Source organism: Protopterus annectens, chromosome 4.part1 (genome assembly GCF_019279795.1).
Source record: "Protopterus annectens isolate FY-2018-M chromosome 4.part1, PAN1.0, whole genome shotgun sequence".
In the NCBI taxonomy this organism is placed as follows: Eukaryota; Metazoa; Chordata; order Ceratodontiformes; family Protopteridae; genus Protopterus; species Protopterus annectens.
In genome coordinates this window covers 156,284,279-156,289,180 of record NC_056734.1, presented here as the reverse complement: position 1 = coordinate 156,289,180, position 4,902 = coordinate 156,284,279, and the positions used below count along the sequence as shown (strand labels likewise).

The following is a 4,902-nucleotide window of genomic DNA, read 5'->3' as shown; positions in this document are numbered from 1 at the left end:
CATCTGGAATGAGTTAGCCGATGACCTCAGCCAAGCAGCTGCTATCCCTACATCAGTTCAACAATACAGTCTCTGCTATGATGACATGCACAGAAGGCAGACAGATAGACTAGCCCAGTGGGTGGCAGAAGTGATGAGGACACCTTCAGAGTAATTTACTAAGTCTTTACCTATGCATTTACTATTGTACCTCTAATGTTCTAAGACAGCTTCCTTTCTATTTTATTGAACTTCTTATCTCACCCTTATACTATGTAAATGAGTGGGTATTCTGTCCTGGTGTTCCCGTTTCATACTGTGGCTGTCTACATAGATTTTACTGCATGCATATTTAATTTTTAATATTTTTAGCACCCGATTATTAGTGTATTCCACATCTTCCAAGGACGTATCCCACCATATCCTTATGCACACAACAAGGTACACATCCTCTGCAGGTAATGTTCCATAGTATGTCCATTTGCCATGTCACTACTGCCCTTTGACTGACAACTGGGGAGGAGGGGCATCTACAATTTCCTTCTCTTGATGACTGGTGCAGCCATTGCAGGCCAGCAGGCTTAATGTCAGCTAAATGAATTTGAAAGGAGGGACGCTGTATGGGTAGAATATTTCATGGCCTATATCCCTGTACTCATCTACTGTGCTAAAATGTCCTTTTTTTCAACATGAAACTGCAGAATAACATTGTCATCAACAGGTACAGGTTCCATAGGAGGTCTGAGTGCATAGCACCCTGCCTTTGTATGTGACTGTCCTTTCATTCCTCAGCTTTCATTTCATATTTTTATCATTTTCATTGTATTCATTGTTTGCTTTCTTCTCATTTTGCTTCAGTCTGTAGGCCCAGAACAGCCAATGGCACCTCTGCTGCATTCCAGCCCTGCAGCTTATGCATGACCCCCACATGCTGTGCATCCCAGGACTATCTCATCTGGCAGAAGCAGATGCTGCTCTCCAGCAGGTAGCCTGAGATGAGTATCCTTATCTGACCAGCCACGGATGCAGTCAGTGGTTGTGGCTGCAGTGGAGAGAGTGCTGAAGAGATGGTAGTGCCCATTACACCATCTCCTGCAGTGAAAATAAGATTCACTAAACTGGTATACTCTGACCATCAAGCTGCTGAAGACTAGCTTTTCAATCACCTCTGATACCGCAACCACTCTCAGCCCTAACATGAGTCCAGTTTGGACATGTGCCTGATCCCTTGTCCCTGTGTCCCCTTCCTATCCACCTTCCTGTGTGTACCTATCCTTTTGTGTTATACCATGACTTATGCATTGTCCCACATCCTCACAGTCACTATTTGTCCATCCTATGTCTGTCTGGCTGTCTTCCACTCCATTTGTGAATCCTGCCTATGTTGTGGTCATCCACCCAATCTGTCTGTAGTGTTGTACCTTTTTTGTCTTCACCCTTAAATCTTCCCTACTTGACATCCTTACCTTTGCTTCCCTATATTCTTCCCTTCTTTTCCTCATATATTATAGAAAAAAGCTCCCATTCCACACAAAAACAGGTTAAACCTTCCTTTTCCATTTCTTATGCTCAGCCCTCTGTGTTATCTTTTTGTCTTTCGCTTGTCTTTTCTTTCCTTACCTACGTCTTATCCACCTCTTTCCACTCTTTGTATACTAAATACATAGTTGTCCCCTAATGAACACATTTATCTTAAGGATGCTGGTACAGTAGATTTATTTGCTTACTTTTGCCACTAAGTGCAGCCAAGTCACGTGATAATTATACAGGACTGTGTTTCACTGCTTACTTCACAAACTTGCAATGTTACAGAACTGCACGAGTGCTCATCCTTTGTATCTGTGCAAGAATGTTTCTGCACGCATTCTTTGCTTTGCATAAATTTTAGCTCTACACGGTTCCAATGGGCAGAGTCTCATAAATGTTATACATGCAAATTGCATATCTAAGAAGTGCCAGTATTTGCTCAGCCCCTTAGCACATTTATGCAGTCTCTGAGTATGAATGCCACCTGCAAGTGTTTTTCTAACTCTGTTTTTGGAGGGATCTTTATACATTTTGCCAATAACAACACTTTTTTACTCAGAAAATTGTCAGTTGCAAAGAGAATGTGAATTTGACCATCTCATGACTTATTTATAAGAACATTGTGCTTGTTGCATTCCTAGTTGGCAAGTATGAAGCAGAGGGAAAAAAATGGAAAAAACACAGCAAACTTCCTGTCCATTTTCAAAGCATACAGTTGTCATGCACAACACACGGCAAGCACAAAATCATGATATTTTCTACTATTTGTTGAATATTAAAATAATCAACAGAGCTTCTTGCTTATAAATCTTATCCAGAACTTGAAGGACATTTACTGCGGAGACTCTTAGTGTAAGTGGGAATAAACTCATGCAAGCCCGCAAATACTGACCTTGCTCCTCACACATACATGTGCAAGCTTCATTATTCATTTAACAATTATAAAAAAGCCCTGCTGATTTTATGAACTGCAATATTATTTCATTGTTAGATTTGTCTCTATGGATACTAAATGCTTACTGTCTCAATTAATTTAATATGCACATTTCAACAAAATTCTACATCTAAACCTTTTATAACTGGAAACAGTAGAATTAGATGTAGTCATTTTTTAACATTCATTATAAAAGAACAAATCCCCAAACCGGTATTAGCTTTCTTCTGTGGTATGTAACAAATAAAGAAACATAGTGAGGATGTGCAAATCAAAAACACAAACTTCCTGACATTTTGACAACACCATGGAGAAAGCTAAGCAATAAACAGATACTATGCACTGAATGCATGTTTTTTTTGTACTTACCATTAATGATACAGCAATAGAGTACCCCAAATTCATGTTCTCTTTAAACTGTTTAAACAGATTTTGCAGTGCATTTTTCTTATTTTTATTGTATTTATTTATTCGTTTGTTTGAATCAGTCTTTCTGAAATGTTGATTAAATTTATTTTAGAACAAGTGAACAGATTAGGCCAATGGATTTGGGGACAGTTGCTAACACTCTTGAGTTAGGATAATGAGAGAAAATAAGGGAAAGATAACACTGGGTATCTATGGCCTGATAAATGGCTGAAAAGGTTCTTCTATCAGTCTGTCAACATGTTTACCAAGCAATAAGTAAATGCATGCATGCATACACACATATACATATACATCATAAATAAATAAATACATAAATACTAATTAGTTAAATTTAATATACCTTGCAGTGAAACTAAAATGCAATCCAAAAACTGAAATGTTATATGATATGATCCTTGGCAAGTTACTTCACCATCAGTTTCTTTTGTTAGGTCGGTCCATTCGATGGGTCTTGTGCAATGCTCATCTAAACATGAGAGAAATGCCTTAGTGACCAGAATCACTTTTTACAGAATGTGATCAAACATCAAAATGGTTTTGTATATATCACAGTTTTTTTTTTTTAATAAGAATATAATGTGTTAGTTTTTATGTCTTCCCAATATATGTTTAATTAACATTTTCCACATCAATGAAGGCATAAACACATAATATAACTTTCATTTTACTTTTTTAACATTCACTCCAGTAGTAATCCATCTAAAACTTGAAACATAAAACTCAAAAATTTTAAGGATAATTAATCCACTCAGACAACTCTCTACATTTCCTTTGACATACAAAAATAATACGTATTGGTAATGCAGTGTTGGCATAAAATATTCTAGTAAGCAAATATTTAAATGTTTAAATGTCTGAGCAATCACCTACATTGCTGCAGGCTGATTCTTTCCATCTTCCACTTTCTAATAACCACATTTTTAGGAGGAAAGGTAGAGGCAGGGTGATTCACTTAATCTACTGAATCTTGTGTCAACTTTTATACCAACCAGTCATTAGCTGCTCAGGGGGGGGGTCAACTCTGCCAACATTATCATTACCAACCATGCCAGTTCCCGACCAGCATTCTTAAAACTTTGCACCCTCAGACCACAATGTTTTTTATTTTTGATACATTAGGAGACTGTGGCAATCAGTAATGAAATTACCTTTAAACTTTAAGCTTACAAATCATCCCAAAGCCTTCTTGGAACCAAGATTAATTCAAGCCATGGAATTGAAAGTTGTAGTTAAAAATATATACCTATTCTTTTGTATAAGAGTAGTGTGTGTGTGTGTGTGTGTGTGTGTGTGTGTGTGTGTGTGTGTGTGTGTGTGTGTGTGTGTGTGTGTGTATGTATCCATCTGTTTATGACTTTGCTAAAGGATCAGTGCACATTAAGCATGCATCTAACCTCCTCACTACATAATAAAGTGATTATCTTACAATATATCTCTCAGCTGTCCCTTATTTTCAGGGATGTCATTGATTGTCACTCAAATGTTAGCTCTGTCCCTCTTAATCTCTCCTAAAACTGGTGACTTTTGGAGAAAAGATGGTGAATTACACATAATAAATAATGACAACAATTGGAGTTTTAGGCTACTTTACTTTAGAAAATGTATATTAATTCATATTATCGTATTCTGTCAATGTCTTCAGCTAATAGTACTAATATTTTAAAAGTGCCCCTGATTATTTCTGAATTTGTCCCTAATTTGTTGCAAGGTATGCCTGACAGACCTTTACATTTTCAGCTTACAAATCATCCAAAAGGGACTGGGTCAGCTGTCTCCATTTCATTCTGATCATAGAGTTGGGTCTTCATCTCCCTGTGTGACTGAATGTTGAATTGGTGATGATACAGGTATTGTTGCCTTTCCGATTTAGCCCACCAACTCCAACCACCACCTCCCTTCTAAAACAATATCACCTTTCATAGTGCCAGGTCATAGAAGGAATAGCCAAAATGTCATTGAAAATCCCTACAAATTTTTTAATTTTCCCTGGTGGTAGGAGGTGTCAGATACAATGACTAATAAATAACTTGGTG

The 4,902-nt window shown here is 37.3% G+C and overlaps 1 long non-coding RNA gene across 1 annotated transcript in view; it reads right to left on the bottom strand.

Moving 5' to 3' along the window:
* Positions 1 to 3,184: 3,184 nt before the first annotated feature.
* The window catches only part of LOC122800791, a 734,489-nt gene continuing 732,771 nt past the window's right edge, over positions 3,185 to 4,902 (bottom strand). Inside the window, exon 2 of the long non-coding RNA XR_006364643.1 lies at positions 3,185 to 3,335. This is a non-coding gene — a long non-coding RNA (uncharacterized LOC122800791). The remainder of the gene's footprint in view (positions 3,336 to 4,902) is intronic.